General features: G+C 43.1%; 1 protein-coding gene across 33 annotated transcripts in view; it reads left to right on the forward strand.

The window, feature by feature from the left end:
- FHIT (fragile histidine triad diadenosine triphosphatase) overlaps nucleotides 1-17,713 on the forward strand; it is a 1,561,686-nt gene that overhangs the window by 1,534,753 nt on the left and 9,220 nt on the right. For 6 of the 33 annotated variants that reach the window (XM_069560471.1, XM_069560474.1, XM_069560473.1 and 3 more), the window contains one exon: nucleotides 13,138-13,480. The exons of the other annotated variants lie outside the window; for them this stretch is intronic. The gene's annotated coding sequence lies outside the window, so the exon portion shown is untranslated. Of the gene's footprint in view, nucleotides 1-13,137; nucleotides 13,481-17,713 lie in introns of those variants that run through there. 33 annotated transcript variants of the gene reach the window in all.

The following is a 17,713-nucleotide window of genomic DNA, read 5'->3' on the forward strand; positions in this document are numbered from 1 at the left end:
GCTGACTCTAGACCTGTTCCTACCCCTGAGCTAGTGCTTCCTGAGTCTCTCACCCAGCACAGGCAGGAGACAAGTGCATGGGGGAAGCCAGAGTGAGCTTGCCTGGGTATGAGAAGTGGAGGACTCCAGGCAAGAAGCCCTGCTCCACACCCCACGGCCCCCCACGGGCACCGTCAGTCTCTGGGCCAACTGGATCTGTTTGTTTGCCACGCATCTGCCTTAGTGGCCAGCATCCTGCAGAGCAGCGTGTGCAGCCTTCTGCCCCAGCTAGCAATCGGGACTGTGACAGGCAACCACCCTCTGCGTAGTGTCTGGTGTGGGAAAACCTAGCAACCCCTCAGTAAGTAGCCAACCCTGTTCTGCAGCTTCCTTATGCATAGGCCTGGATTAATCCTCAACCTGACCACCACACGGCCACAGAGACAAACATTCCCAAACTAGAAACTGTGTCCTCTGCCTCTTGAAACCGCCATATTGCCAACATGGGCTTAGTTGTGCAGAAGACTTCCTGATCTTTTTCCATATAACCCTGAGGGATACCTTGGTGTTTTGGCCACTCTGAATCCTTGGCTGAGCAGAAGAGTGGCTGTGAGTTGGCAGTTGCTTAAGCAATAGTACAAAGCAGATGCTGCCTTCAGCACTCAGAGGAAGAGCCAGCAACAGCCTATGGGTTGTGGATGAAGCCGTGGTGGTCTCACTGTCCACATGACAGATCCCTGATGAGGTCAGCAGTCCTCTGGTTCCAGGAATTCAGCACGTGCCCTCTGCTTAGGTGAATTTATGCATCGCCTGCCCGCACAGGGCTGAGTTCCTGGGAAGATGTTTTGCGACAGCTTTTAGTCCTTGTTCTAAATCACATTAGATGGCAGTGGATCTGCATTTTTTATCTAACTTTGCATTCCTTCCTGAAGTGAAGAGAAAGTCGCTCAGTCGTGTCTGAGACTGCGACCCCATGGACTATACAGTCCATGGAACTGTCCAGGCCAGAATACTGGAGTAGGTAGCCTTTCCCTTCTTCAGGGGATCTTCCCAACCCAGGGATCAAACCCAGGTCTTCTGCATTGCAGGCAGATTCTTTACCAGCTGAGCCACCAGGGAAGCCCTTCCTGGAACGCAGTTTCACAGTTTCTTTTTTTCTTTTTAAATTTCCCTCTAGGTATTTAATTCTTGGGTTGGCTGCCTCTACACAATATTATCACTTCCTGTCCCCACTCCCGCCCCGTGGTGGAATTTAGTGGGGTGTGTTGTTTGTAAAATCTGCCAGCATCGCCCCTGACTCTGATAGCAAGTCAGAGTGGAGTGGGTCTCCACACCCTGTTGTGTCAGCAGAGATCATCTGTAATTCATGAAACCCTCCTCTGTGCACACCATTATTTCGTAGATAATTGGATGCCTCTCATTTACTCAGAACAGAGCCCTGCAATTGCAAAGCAACTGAGTCAGCCCAAAACAGCATGATTAGTAGCTACAGATACACTGTCAAAGCAAAATCTTGACAGTAGAATTTTTGAAAAATCACCATAATTTCAGCCACTGGACCACACATATCATATCATACTCATGGACAGTCGAGGTGGACAAAAAAGGACAGGTTTACTTACTGAGTACATGTTCTGATCACTCAATTATACCTTTTGAAATCTACCCCATCCACTTAAAAAAGATCTTAGCCTCCTCCAGGAGGGTATCCTCTCAGCTCTGCAGCCTCCCATGAAAAAGACCCAAGGAGCAGGTCAGAGTACTCCTATTTCCTTGTGGAGGAAGAAGAGTAGCTTCAGCTCCTTGGCCAGTTCAGTGCTAAACCTTCAAGGCAAGGCCCATGTTGGGGCATCATCAATACCAGCAAAAGTCGTTGCCATCACTCTTTCAGCCCATCCCCAAATTGATACTTGAAGAGAGTAAGACATGCCCCCTTGCCCTGATACTTTAGTATGATGTTCTAAAGCTCTTTAGATAAAGGATCCATCACCTTAAGTAAAGCAAGGAAAGATAGTTCAGTTTGCTTTTTCTTCCTCTGCTGTGCATATTTCTACTGAATTATGCTGCCTCTCCCTTCCTTCTGTGTAGAGTATGTTTACAGAACCAAATTTCAGTAGCAGGGATTTTAAAATTCAGTTATTTGGATTAGCTAAATATAAATCAAGTCCCTGTGATCTAACCTGGGAGTAATAAACCACAGAATCATAGAGACTTTAGAAATAATAAAATCTAATATCCCATTAAAGAACACTGAGCACCAGAAATTGGTGCTTTCAAACTTTGGTGCTAGAGAAGACTCCTGAGAGTCCCTGGGACTGCAAAGAGACCAAACCGGTCAGTCCTCAAGGAAATCGGTCCTGAATATTCATTGGAAGGACTGATGCTGAAGCTGAAGCTCCAATACTTTGGCCACCTGATGCACAGAGCTGACTCAACGGAAAAGACCCTGATGCCAGGAAAGAGTGAGGGTAGGAGGAAAAGGCGGAAACAGGATGAGATGGTTGGATGGCATCACTGATTCAATGGACATCAGTTTGCGCAAATTCCAGGAGATGGTGAAGGACAGGGAATCCTGGCGTGCTGCAGTCCACGGGGTCACAAAGAGCTGGACACGACTGAGTGACCGAGCAACAACATCCCGCGGAATAATTTTATCATAACTCCAAGGAAAAACCATTTAGTTATACTTTAACCCTCCCTTTTAGAAACATTCTTTGAAATAAGTCCACCTCATAGTTCCAAAATGGGTTTTTAGTTCAGTTTCATTATTTTTTAAATGTTTTACCAAGATCTAGCTCTCTATAAAATATACCCAATAGTTCAGGCAGAAGCTTTCCAGGCCTCTAAGGGCTAAAGAATCTACAGAATTGTTCATCTGAGATTTAATTCAACTGTTCATAGAAATGACTCCTGTCCATAAGTCAATTTGAACCCTTCTCAATCTTGGAACTACACAATCCATTAGCACAGAGTCATTAGAACACTGCAGTCCAAATGCCGAAAAGGAACTTTTTCAAGTTTCAAGCTTTACTTGTATCTTGTGAGATGATAAAGTCTATCATCACCATCATCCTTATCCTCATCTCATTTCCAGAAATGGATGATTTATCACAGGTCAGTCTGCATAGCCCCATAAGGCCAAAACCTTCTACAAATACCCACCCACTCCCAAGACTCTTCCTTGGCTACTTGCTTCTCTTCTCTTCCACTTCTCGTGTTCTGTGTTTGTCTCTGGTGTAAAGGAAGGTGGGGGAGCACAGAAGACCCTCCTAGAGGTCATGGGGGGTTAATATGAAGAAAAGCTATGAAAATTCACCTGAATCGTCTTTGACTCATCATTCAATAATAGCTAATATTTACGCAGTTCACTCCATCCTGTGCCAAAAATGTCCCTCAGCCACCTCTTATATAGGACGTGCTCCATTATTCTGACATTCCACCGGCACTAACCAAGTTATCACGTGGGCTCGCAAAATCATGTAGGCTCGCAACCAATCAATGCAGGATATGCTAAAAAGCAGCTCTAAATTGTGCTCCTTCTGGATTTATTTCTTCTCTGAGGATCCAAAAGACACTGCAGTTTGTTCCACTACCTCCAATTTATAATGAGTGGTGAGCCATGAAAACTGCGAGGGCCCATCGGCTACACCAACACATAGACGCGTTATGTTCCCTCTCTATTACACTTTAGAGACAATAAATTACGGAAATGTTTGAGTGGTAAGAAATTAGTTCAAGAAGTAATTAAAGAATAAGACCTGTAGGGCAGGCTGTTTTGAGACCACCAAGAAAGAAGTGTGACTTTCGTTTCTATTACTAAACAGACCAGACCGTGAATTAATGGGATTCTGATTTGCTAGTCCCATTCGATTCCTGGAATAAGCAAAGAAAAAACTACCTCTGGAAGAAAAGAATACCATCCAAAATCTTAAATTATATCTATAAATATTTTCAAATGAAATGTCCAATACCAGTATACATATGCACACACAACTTATGAGGAGGCAATTTAATATAAACAAGGTTAGAATCACCAGACAGCCATTAAAATAAATCTGTTTACTTTCTTTTGGAATGAAAAGGACTAGATTATGCCCCCCTCAAAAAAAATTCCGCAGAAAGCTAGAATCTATTAAAAATACAGAGATGATGTGAAAAAGAACCAAATAGAAATTCTGTAACTGAAAAATACAGTAACTCAGTGATTGAATTTAGCAGCCTGAGTTTGGCAGGCAAGAAGAGATTTAGTGAACTTACAGATGAGCCATGAAAACACAGCATCTGGTCCCATCATTTCATCTCAAATAGATGGGGAAAAAGTGGAAAAACCGTGACAGATTTCATTTTCTTGGACTCCAAAATCACTGCAAATGGTGACTGCAGCCATGAAATTAAAAGACGCTTGCTCCTTAGAAGAAAAGCTATGACAAACCTAGACAGCATATTAAAAAGCAGAGACATCACTTTGCCAACAAAGGTCCATAAGTCTAAATTATGCTTTTTCAGTTGTCATGTATGGATGTAAGAGTTGGACTATAAAGAAGGCCAAGCATCAAAGAATTGATACTTTCTTCTAACTGTGGTGTTGGAGAAGACTCTTGAGAGGCACCTGAACAGCAAGGAGACCAAACCATGTAATCCTAAAGGAAATCAACCCTGAATATTCATTGGAAGGTGCTGAAGCTCCAGTATTTGGCCACCTGATGTGAAGAGCTGACTTGTTGGAAAAGGCCCTGATGCTGGGAAAGATTGAGGGTAGGAGGAGAAGGGGATGACAGAGGATGAGATGGTTGGATGGCATCACCAACTCAATGATCATGAGTTTGGGCAAGCTCCAGGAGGTAGTGAAGGACAGAGAAGCCTGGCATGCTGCAGCCCATGGGGTCGCACAGAGTCAGACAAACTTAGCATCTGGACAACAACAAAATGAAAATGAAAATATTCCAAAAGAACCATGAAAGGAGAGTGGCAAAAATATGAGAGTTCAGAAGTATAGAATACACTGAGAAAGTCTAATAGATATGCATAATTCCAAAATAGAATTCTAGTGGAAGATATACTTAAATAGATGGCAGCTGAGAATTTTTCAAGTCACCAATCCAAAAATTCAAGAACACGCCAAACCCAGAGTGAGGGTGTAGAATGCACACCTAGGCACATCATGGTACAACTGCAGAAAATCAGCGTAGTTTGTTAGATTTAATAGTAAAAAGGAAAAAAAAAAAAGCTTACTTTCCAAGGAGCAATAATTAGAGAAAGGCAGTAGCTTCCTGGGTGGCACTGGTGGTAAAGAGCCTGCCTGCCAATGGAGGAGACGCAAGAGACGGGGGTTTATCTCTGGGTCAAGAAGATCCCATGCAGGCAGGTGTGGCTACCCACTCCATATTCCTGCTTGGAAAGTCTAGTTAATGAAGTGCCTGCCCTCCCACTTGAGTCTCTGTCCCACCCCACCATCCCACCCCTCTGGGTCGTCACGGAGTGCCGAGCGGAGCTCCCTGCTGCCCCGCAGCTCCCCGCCAGCTGCTTTGCACACAGAAGCGTATATATATCACCTCTCCCAGTCCGGCCCCCACTCCCCTTCCCCCTGCTGTGTCCATATGCCCACTCTCTACTTCTGTCTCTGCTTTTGCCTTACACAAATAGGCATCTGTACCCTTTTTAATATATTCTGTATGTATGTGTTAATGCACATATCTGTTCTTCTGACTGGCTTTACTCTGATTTTCTGGTTACTACTAATGACCCAAATTCGTTCCTTTTAGTGGCCAAGTAATATTCTACTGTACATACGTCCCACATCTTCTTTATCCGTTCTGCTGTTGATGGACATTTAGGTTGCTTTCATGTCCTGGCTATTGTAAATAGCGCTCCATGAACACTGTGGTGCCTGTATCTCTTTGAATTATCATTTCCTCAGAGTATATGCCCAGTGGTGGGACTTCTGGGTCATATGGTACTTCTACTTTTAGTTTTTTAAGGAACCTCCATAGTGTTCCCCATAGTGGCTGCATCAATTTACATTCCCACCGCCGGTGCAAGAGGGTTCTCTTTTCCCCATATCTAGAGGGTAATTTACTTTGTGATTATGACTTTTATGCTTTTTTTGGGAAAAAAGCTAAAAGTTATGCTAAATCCTAAACACCTTCCTGGTTATTGCACTCATTAAAAAGGAGAAGAGCATATAATGAATAATCTTAGACCAATAAATTTGAAAGTTGGGTTTAAATTCATATTTCTATTTTACCCAAAGTGACACAAACTAAAAAATATAATATGAATAGTTTGATAACTATTACAGAACTCAACAGTCAGAAAAGACCCTGATGCTGGGAAAGACTGAAAGCAGGAGAAGGGGACGACAGAGGATGAGATGGTTGGATGGCATCACCGACTCAAGGGACAGGAGTTTGAGCTCTGGGAATTTGTGATGGACAGGGAAGCCTGGCGTGCTGCAGTCCATGGGGTCGCAAAGAATCAGACACAACTGAGCAACTGAACTGAAAGAACTCAAACCTGAACTAAAACTCGAACTAAAACCCATCTCACAAAGACACTGTTGGGCCCAGATAACTGTACTGGTGAATTCTATCACACAATTAAGAAAGAAGAATCTGAGTAAGATTTTCAGTGAGAATCTTATGAGTGCTGGAACAAATTCTGGCAGAGAAAAGGAAAAAAAAAAAAGAAAACCTCTCCCAATTCTCAGTTTGTTGGATGAGTTCCCTTACACATGAACCTGACAAGAACATAACAGAAAGCAAATCTAGACTAATTGCACGTGGAAACACAGATGCCACTGTCCTGATACCTTGTGGGAAGATAGACAGGCACACCGACAAACTGCATGTGTGTGCACACAGTCTATGGAAAGGATGAGCCATTAGGACCAGCGCAACATGTTTCACATTAGACTAATCTCAGGCCTTTCACCAGACCAATAAGATAAATGATGCGATCATCTCAAAATGCTGGAAAAGAAAAGACAGAAGCCAACCTCCAACTTAATAAATATACAAGTTCTAGAAAAACTTGATCTAGGAAGGGATTTATAGTTAAGGATGAAATGCTGAACACTATTCATCTGCGATTACAAATGAGATAAGAATATTTGCCATTAGCCCTGCTGTTTCGCAGACTACGCAAGGTCTCAGCTAGTGCAGTAAAGCAAGGGCCATAAAAAACTTAGAAGGATTAAAAAGGAAAGAATAAAACTGCTGTTCAGTTCAGTTCAGTTCAGTCACTCAGTCGTGTCCGACTCTTTGCGACCCCATGAATCGCAGCACGCCAGACCTCCCTGTCCATCACCAACTCCCAGAGTTCACTCAGACTCACGTCCATCGAGTCAGTGATGCCATCCAGCCATCTCATCCTCTGTCGTCCCCTTCTCCTCCTGCCCCCAATCCCTCCCAGCATCAGAGTCTTTTCCAATGAGTCAACTCTTTGCATGAGGTGGCCTAAGTACTGGAGCTTCAGCTTTAACATCATTCCTTCCAAAGAATACCCAGGGCTGATCTCCTTCAGAATGGACTGGTTGGATCTCCTTGCAGTCCAAGGGACTGTCAAGAGTCTTCTCCAACACCACAGTTCAAAAGCATCAATTCTTCCGCACTCAGCCTTCTTCACAGTCCAACTCTCACATCCATACATGACTACTGGAAAAACCATAGCCTTGACTAGACGGACCTTAGTTGGCAAAGTAATGTCTCTGCTTTTGAATATATCATCTAGGTTGGTCATAACCTTTCTTCCAAGGAGTAAGCGTCTTTTAATTTCATGGCTGCAAGTCGCCATTTGCAGTGATTTTGGAGCCCAAAAAAATAAAGTCTGACACTGTTTCCACTGTTTCCCCATCTATTTCCCATGAAGTCATGGGACCGGATGTCATGATCTTCGTATTCTGAATGTTGAGCTTTAAGCCAACTTTTTCGCTCTCCTCTTTCACTTTCATCAAGAGGCTTTTTAGTTCCTCTTCACTTTCTGCCATAAGGGTGGTGTCATCTGCATATCTGAGGTTATTGATATTTCTCCCGGCAATCTTGATTCCAGCTTGTGTTTCTTCCAGTCCAGCGTTTCTCATGATGTACTCCGCATATAAGTTAAATAAGCAGGGTGACAATATACAGCCTTGACGTACTCCTTTTCCTCTTTGGAACCAGTCTGTTGTTCCATGTCCAGTTCTAACTGTTGCTTCCTGACCTGCATACAGATTTCTCAAGAGGCAGGTTAGGTGGTCTGGTATTCCCATCTCTTTCAGAATTTTCCCCAGTTTATTGTGATCCACACAGTCAAAGGCTTTGGCATAGTCAATAAAGCAGAAATAGATGTTTTTCTGGAACTCTCTTGCTTTTTTGATGATCCAGCGGATGTTGGCAATTTGATCTCTGGTTCCTCTGCCTTTTCTAAAACCAGCTTGAACATCAGGAAGTTCACGCTTCATGTATTGCTGAAGCCTGGCTTGGAGAATTTTGAGCATTACTTTACTAGCGTGTGAGATGAGTGCACTTGTGCGGTAGTTTGAGCATTCTTTGGCATTGCTTTTCTTTGGGATTGGAATGAAAACTGACCTTTTCCAGTCCTGTGGCCACTGCTGAGTTTCCAAATGTGCTGGCATATTGAGTGTAGCACTTTCACAGCATCATCTTTCAGGACTGAAACAGCTGAACTGGAATTCCATCACCTCCACTAGCTTTGTTCGTAGTGATACTTTCTAAGGCCCACTTGACTTCACATTCCAAGATGTCTGGCTCTAGATTAGTGATCACATCATCATGATTATCTGGGTCATGAAGATCTTTTTTGTACAGTTCTTCCATGTATTCTTGCCACCTCGTCTTAATATCTTCTGCTTCTGTTAGGTCCATACCATTTCTGTCCTTTATTGAGCCCATCTATGCATGAAATGTTCCCTTGGTATCTCTCATTTTCTTGAAGAGATCTCTAGTCTTTCCCATTCTGTTCTTTTCCTCTATTTCTTTGCATTGATCACTGACGAAGGCTTTCTGATCTCTTCTTGCTATTCTTTGGAACTCTGCATTCAGATGCTTATATCTTTCCTTTTCTCCTTTGCTTTTTACCTCTCTTCTTTTCACAGCTATTTGTAAGGCCTCCCCAGACAGCCATTTTGCTTTTTTGCATTTCTTTTCCATGGGGATGGTCTTGATCCCTGTCTGCTGCACAATGTCACGAACCTCATTCCATAGTTCATCAGGCAGTCTATCTATCAGATCTAGACCCTTAAATCTATTTCTCACTTCCACTGTATAATCATAAGGGATTTGATTTAGGTCATACCTGAATGGTCTAGTGGTTTTCCCTACTTTCTTCAATTTAAGTCTGAATTTGGTAATAAGGAGTTCATGATCTGAGCCACAGTCAGCTCCTGGTCTTGCTTTTGTTGACTGTATAGAGCTTCTCCATCTTTGGCTGCAAAGAATATAATCAATCTGATTTTGGTGTTGACCATCTGGTGATGTCCATGTGTAGAGTCTTCTCTTGTGTTGTTGCAAGAGGGTGTTTGCTATGACCAGTGCATGTTCTTAGCAAAACTCTATTAGTCTTTGCCCTGCTTCATTCCGCATTCCAAGGCCAAATTTGCCTGTTACTCCAGGTGTTTCCTGACTTCCTACTTTTGCATTCCAGTCCCCTATAATGAAAAGCACATCTCTTTTGAGTGTTAGTTCTAAAAGGTCTTGTAGGTCTTCATAAAACCATTCAACTTCAGCTTCTTCAGCATTACTGGTTGGGGCATAGACTTGTATAACTGTGATATTGAATGGTTTGCCTTGGAGATGAACAGAGATCATTCTGTCGTTTTTGAGATTGCATCCAGGTACTGCATTTCGGACTCTTTTGTTGACCATGATGGCTACTCCATTTCTTCTGAGGGATTCCTGCCCACAGTAGTAGATATAATGGTCATCTGAGTTAAATTCACCCATTCCAGTCCATTTTAGTTCGCTGATTCCTAGAATGTCAACGTTCACCCTTGCCATCTCTTGTTTGACCACTTCCAGTGTGCCTTGATTCATGGACCTGACATTCCAGGTTCCTATGCAATATTGCTCTTTACAGCATTGGATCTTACTTCTATCACCAGTCACATCCACAACTGGGTATTGTTTTTGCTTTGGCTCCATCCCTTCATTCTTTCTGGAGTTATTTCTCCACTGATCTCCAGTAGCATATTGGGCACCTAATGACCTGGGGAGTTCCTCTTTTGGTATCCTATCATTTTGCCTTTTCATACTGTTCATGGGGTTCTCAAGGCAAGAATACTGAAGTGGTTTGCCATTCCCTTCTCCAGTGGAACACATTCTGTCAGACCTCTCCACCATGACCTGCCAGTCTTGGGTGGCCCCACACAGCATGGCTTGGTTTCATTGAGTTAGACAAGACTGCTGTTACTCATAGACAAAATGATACATGCAGAATGTTCCAAAGAAAGTCCTGAGATACGATTAAAATTAACCAGAAAGCTTAGCAAGGCCTCTATTAAGTTCTGAATTTCTCAGCTACTGTTGTAGCTCAGCCTGCCATAACAGAATGCCATAGACCGGGTAGCTTAAATAAAGCATAATTACCCCTTACAGTGCTGGAGGCTGGAAGTCTAAGATAAGGGTGCCAGTACATCTGGGTTCTGGCAAGAGCCCTCCTCCTGGTCTGCAGCCGGCCACCTGCTCAATGTGTCCTCATGTGAGGAAGAGAGTGAACTTCAATTTCACTCTTCTTGAAAGTACACAAATCCCATCATGGGGCCTCTACCTCATCTACACCCGATTACCTCCTAAAGGCCATGTGTCCTATTACATTGGGAGTTAGAGCTTCAACGTGTGAATTTTGGAAGGACACAATCCATAACAGCCACACAGAATATGAAAAGGATTAAAATTGGCTTATATTAACATCAGAAATCAAATACCAAAAAATAAGAAAATGTATGCAAGTTTCTAGGTAGAAAACCATAAAATGTTACTAAGAATCATTACGGAGGAATTAAATAAATGGAGATAAGAGTACTCAATTTTATAAAGACTCAAGTCTTCTCAAATTTACCTATAAATTCAGTGTTACATCAAAATTCCTGTAATTTTTGTTGGTGGTAATGCGTTTATTTTTTTTCTTTTATTGTAAAAGTTTAAAAGTTAATTCTAAAATGCTTATGGAAATGTAGCCTGAGACTATTAAAAAAAAAAAAGAAGAAGAAGCACAGGAGGGTTTACTCTAAAAGATACTGACTTGACCTGAATCTACCACTGGTGTACATGCGATCCCAACATGAACCCCCCTCCCAACTCCACAGTATTTTAAAGTAAAATAAAGTAAAAAAAAATTAAAAATAAATAAATAAAAGAAAAGAAAAAAAAATTTATTATTAAAAGATACTGACTTGTTACAGGGCTACAAAAGCTAAGAGGGCATGATGCTGGAAAAAAGGATAGACAGACTGATGAAACAAGACAGAAAGCCCAGAAACAGATCCAGGCATATATAAACGCTTGATAGAAGATAAAAATGACATCCAAGAACTATGGGGAAAGGAAAATCTTTCCAATAAATTATTCTGGAAAAATTGGATATCTGTGTAGAAAACTCACAAAACTATATCCCACCTCATACCATATGCAAAAGTCAATTCCAGGTGGATTATAGTTCAAAGTCTGAAGTGCAACTTTAGAAGGGAATGTAGGAAAATATTATCATGGTCATGCTATAGGGAAAGACTTTTTAAATAGGATACAAAAGCATTATTATAAAAAAGATGGATAAACAACTACATTCAAATTAATTTTGTTTTATCAAAAACACCATTAAGAGAGAGTAAGAGTGAGAAATGCAAGATACAAAGTGGGAGAAGGTATTTGCCACATTATGAACAATGAAAGGCCAGTATCCACAAGACAGTATTTTTAGAGAAAAAGAAAAAAAATGTATAAGCCACTTAGAGAAAGTCAACAGCCCAGTGGAAACTACAAAACTATTTGAATATGCACTTTGTAGAAAATTGGCCTTGGACTGGCCAGTAATCTTTAGTCATCAGGGAAGCATAGTTTAAACACAATGAAATACCACTATATACCCACAATAGCCAAAATTTTAAATGACTGACAATATCAAGTGTCTGCAAGAATGTAGAACAACGGAAACACACAGAACACATACTGTGTGATTGTGTCCGAATCAAGTTCACAAACAGGCAAAACGAAATCACAGTGTTTAGAGATACATCCATTTAGGGAGTAAAATTATAAAGGAAAGCAAAGACTCCATCACTATAAAAGTCAGCCCAGTGGTTATCTTTGTGGAGGAGGCAAGAAGGAGCCTGTGATTCAGGAGAGGAGTGTGGGCTGGGAGGGTGGAAGGGCTGGCAGTGTTCTATTCCTTGTCACGGTGGTGGCGAAACACGTTTGCTTTATATTCATTCTATAAGCTATATATATATATATCTAGTGTGTGTGTGTGTGTGTGTATATATAAACACTTTTCTGCATATGTTATATTTCACAGTTATTGTTAGTCGTTCAGTCGTGTCTGACTCTTTGGGACCCCGTGGACTACAGCCCACCAGGCTCCTCTGTCCATGGGATTCTCCAGACAAGAATACTGGAGTGGATTGCCATTCCCTTCTCCAGGGATCTTCCCAACTCAGGGATTGAACCCGAGTCTCCTGCATTGTAGGTGGATTCTTCACCATCTGAGTCACCAGGGAAGCCCATATTTCAGTGATAAAAAAGGGCTATATATAAAACAGATACATGAAAAATTTTGAGTTAAGGAGAAAAGAAGAGGCAGGAAGAGATTGACTCTAATGTATGGCCTAACTGCTGGCTGGATATTCAGTTATTCCAGATTAAGTTTAAACAGAAAAGCACAGTTGTCGCATATAATCTTCACAGACACTTTGCTCCTGAAACAGAGCAGGGTTATATGCTCCACCCTGCCCCCTTCAACCCCATATCCTCAGCCTGCCTTTTGTCTGTGAAGAAAACTTTAGCCAACAATACGTTTAATCAGAGAAATGCGAAAATGCCAAAACAAAGGAAAACAGTCAAATGGGTCAAAACAAGTTGAGTCTGTAAACGAAGTCAGGAGCCTTTAGCTCTTCCAGTGCTATAGATACAATTCTGTGAGCGGTCTTACAGATATTGAAACCCCCACCAGGTGGAAGAAGTTAAGTACACGGTGACCAGACTGTAGCCATGGCATAAGCTGCCAGTTTCAAGAAATGGCTTCAAGGAAATGGAAACACACCAACCCTGGAACTGAAGATTGACTGCACTTAAGACAGTCGAGATGACACTGATCAGACCACCGATGACCGACGGCAGCATGGCTGCCAGAGCTAACCGTGCTGTTTCTGCATGTAGCCCCTCCCTCTGTCTGTAAAGCTCTTCTCCACTGGTGGTCACTGGGGGTTGCCGAGGGGCAGAGAGTCGGCCTTTGGATAGGAGCCCGCCCCCAGGTTGCCGGCCTCCAAAATAAAGCAAAGTTTCCTTTCCGCCAACCTGGCCTCTTTATTGGCTTTTGAGCAGCGAGCAGCCAGACCCTACATTCAGTTACATTCCTGCCTCTGAGTCCATTCTCCTCTTGGCCACCCTCCCAGACTTGAAGGGACCACACTGGCCTAGAAAATCATCATTTCAGGAGCTGAGCAGGAAAAACCAGCACAGACGATGCTTCGTTGTTCATGATCCTTGAGGATACCACTTATGGTGATCTCATTATGGGCAAATTATACGAAGCACTTCACAGGTTTTATCTCAGTGAAATCCCACAGCCATCTTCTAGTACAGTCCCAGTGTTCAGATGTAGAAACTGAAGCTTAAGGTTGCTCTGGGACTTTTCCCAGGACTCCCAGGTTATACATGGAGAGTTAGAGCCACCCAGGCCGTCTGCCTCTGGAGCCCACTCTTACCTTTACACTAAAATTAGTGGTTCTCTGTATAGAAATGTCCTCCCCTGCGTAAACTCAAGCTAACTAAACACAGGAGTTGTACGATGAAGCCGAGATGCATATAGCGTACTCTTGCTTCCTCACTAACTTCAGGAAAAGTACCAGTATTCGGTGATTTCTGTGCTGGGGGCTTTGTAGGTCACTTTATCCACTTATCACAACCACCCTGCCAAAGAGACAGTGGTGCCCTGGTTCCCCTGGCAACAACAATTATGGGCTGAATATTTGCCTGGAAGATACAACTGCATTTGATAAAGACAGTGGATCACAGTTTCTCAACCCTGGACCATAATGCACAACATGCTGTATTCTTGGGATCAGTGAGGACTCCCAAGGGCTCCATTCAAGACCTTAGTTTCGAGTTTTCTTTAGAGATAGGGGGTTTTCCTGGTGGCTCAGAGGTTAAAGCGTCTGCCTCCAATGCGGGAGACTGGGGTTCGATCCCTGGGTCGGGAAGATCCCCTGGAGAAGGCAGTGGCAATCCACTCCAGTATTCTTGCCTGGAGAATCCCATGGACGGAGAAGCCTAGTAGATTACAGTCCACAGGGTCGCAAAGAGTCGGACACGACTGAGCGACTTCACCTTACCTTACCTTAGGGGGTTTTCACCAAGGATCTGTAATTAGCCCTTGGATTTCAAAACATTTAGAAAACTGTTGAGAGGGTCAAGCAGAAAATAGGACAGGTGTAGCAGACATGGGGCTCGGTACTGCTAATCTCATCCAGAAAGCACAGCTGTAGGTGCTGTGCTTGACCAGTTAGCCAAGGTAGCTTCTCTGCCATGTGGTGTGTGGACTCAGGGGTGACATGGACTAGACTTCAGGCTTCTGGCAGTCATCTTGCTCTTCATTTGGAAAAGCAATGCAGGAGAAGCCTCCAGAGGAAAGGGAGCCAAAAGATAAACTGAGGAGAGGAATTCTGGCAGCAACTGAGAGCGCATGTGACTGCACTCTGAGCAAGTAAGCAGTGCAGTGTCAGCCCTACCTGGGGCCAAATCCATTTCCCTCCCTTATCCCATTGTGACGTAGTTGACTTGGTGTCAATCCTGTCTCACATCCCATGCCCACAGACAATTACATGCCCTCCAAGAGCCACCCCCATGGTCTAGGATTAGCCAATCAATTTTAATGCATCTTTAAGAGATTTTTCCAAGTGTGCAAGTCAGTGCATAAGATGATAGATCACGTAATAATTAAAGCATTAAAAGAGCCCAGTTGAGGATTCTCTTTCCGCCAGCAGATATCTTTAGGTCAAGAAGGGCTATAAAAACCGGCAGATCATTTTCATTCCTTTAAGACAGACCAAAAAAATGACTTAGAATGTAATTAGATGTTCTTAGCAATTTTCCTCTGCTAGCGCTCCATACCAAATTCCAGTGAGGCTCCAAAAAATATAGTATAGAACTGTGGACATTCTGAGCTGCAAGCTGATGGGGTGGTATTGTTTTGAAGAAATGAAAGCCCATGATATTGCAAGAGTCATTTTTTTTTTTAATTAGAAATGATAAGCCAGAGTCACGGAGAGCTATGGGAAAGGGGAGCATTCTAAGAGGCAGAATGCCAGTCTGGGCCGCTCAGGGATCCTCTCAGAACTCTGCGCCCTCTCTTATCTCTCTGTGACTCCTGCAGATTCCGGAGTTATCAATTTGAACAAGGAGTATGTGCAGTGAAGTGCATCAGCATTTATCTGTGACACCCCTATCAAGGGTTTGCTTTATTACTCTCTTTTTAAGGATCTGTTATCTATTGGGGCAGTTGACCAGTTGGTTTATTTTTTCTTTTTTTTTCTTTTTTAAGTTTGAAGATATTGTTTGTGGTTAATTTTTATTTCTTTAATCTTTCAAAAGAATGATACTTAATGGAAATGAAAAGTAGTGTAAGAATTTAACAGAAAATTATTTTCAGTAAAGCCTAAGAACTCCTCTCATTAGGGGTGAGGTTTCATGATACTGCAGTTAAAAATATACCTTCTTTATATAGACTATCTTATTTTAACTGTCGACTGTGACTCTTAAAATGCACATCTATACCCTCAATCAGGGTTCCCATGGTGCTCAGTGGTAAAGAATCCACCTGCCAGTGTAGCCAGACCCAGGAAGATCCTCTGGAGAAAGAAATGGCAACTCACTCCAGTATTCTTGCCTGGGGAATCCCATGGACAGAGGAGCCTGGTGGATGGTGGTCCATGGGGACACAAAAGAATCGGACATGACTTAGCGACTAAAACTATAACAACAAACCCTCAAAGTCACCCAAGGTCATAAAAAAATAATGAACATATTAAAATAATAAATCTGTTAAGATTGCAGTCCTTTTCATGGGCCATCGGATCACGTCCCTTCCCCGTACTTTGTAAAGCCCGCCGGGCCTGATCACAGTGGGCCGTATAGCCATAGCCAGTGACTTGGGATAAAATCCAGTCTCACGGCCCCAGCGCTCCCCCAGCTCTTGCTTCCAGCTTTCCTGCTTCCTTGCTTTTATGAGGTTGTTTCACAGAAGCTCCCACCTCAGGGCCCTGGCATTTTTTGGCCCCCATGCCTGGAATTCTTTTCTTTCCTTCTTCCCTTCAGTACTCAACTCAAATGTCCCCCCACTCAGAAAGGCTTTCCTCAAGTGCCCAGTCTCAAGCAGAGCCCCGTTTCCTCCTTAAACTTGCCTCATTTTGCTTCATAGTGCTCAGCGCCACCTGTCATCATATTACAGACTCATTTGTTTGTCTGTGTCTTCCACTAGCAAGCGTCTGAGGACAGGGCCATTCTCTCTGGCATTCAGAACAGCCCCTGGCATCTCATGGGTGCTCAGAAACACCGAGGGAATGAATGAGTGACAATAGTTCTGTAGTTCTAGACCTTTCTCTGGGCCAGGTACTATGCTAAGTGCTGTATCATCTTTAGTCCTTATAACAGTTCTGTGACATAGATGCTATTTTCCTGTTTTGTAGACGATGGAACTGAGGCCCAGAGGGGCAAAGTAATTTGATAAAGAAAACACATCTAATAAGTCCGAGGCCTAACTTGAGTGCAGAGCCCAGGTGCTTAAATACTAAATCAACTCTGTAGACATTCCCAGGTCTCCCCTTGCCCCCTAACCAGCTTCCCTGTGTTTCCAGAGCCTGGGCCCTAGGCTACTGTCTCAGAGCCGTGCTGACCAACAGGATGAGAATGTGAGCTACACATGTCCTTTGACATTTTCCAGAAGCCAGATTAAGGACTGCTGCTGCTGCTAAGTCGCTTCAGTCGTGTCCAACCCTGTGCGACCCCATAGATGGCAGCCCACCAGGCTCTGCCGTCCCTGGGATTCTCCAGGCAAGAACACTGGAGTGGGTTGCCATTTCCTTCTCCAGCGCATGCAAAGTCACTTCAGTCATGTCCAACTCTGTATGGCCCTATGGACAGCAGCCCATCAGGTTCCTCCATCCACAAGATTCTCCAGGCAAGAACACTGAAGTGGGTTGCCATTTCCTTCTTCAGTGCATGCAAAGTCGCTTCAGTCGTGTCCGACTCTGTGCAGCCCTATAGACAGCAGCCCATCAGGTTCCTCCATCCACAGGATTCTCTAGGCAAGAATACTGGAGTGGGTTGCCATTTCCTTCTCCGAGATTAAGGACAAATTAGTGTTAATACATTTACCCCATATATCCAAATATTATCATTTCACTATCTTAATAATATAAAAAATCATACTATGAAAATTATGTAAGTATAAAAGATGTGGTGCGTCGTGCTCTTTGCTCAGAGCCAGTCTTCGAAGGCCAGTAGACATCTTACTGTTTCCCCAGCCTCCA

Source organism: Ovis canadensis, chromosome 19, assembly GCF_042477335.2.
Source record: "Ovis canadensis isolate MfBH-ARS-UI-01 breed Bighorn chromosome 19, ARS-UI_OviCan_v2, whole genome shotgun sequence".
In the NCBI taxonomy this organism is placed as follows: Eukaryota; Metazoa; Chordata; class Mammalia; order Artiodactyla; family Bovidae; genus Ovis; species Ovis canadensis.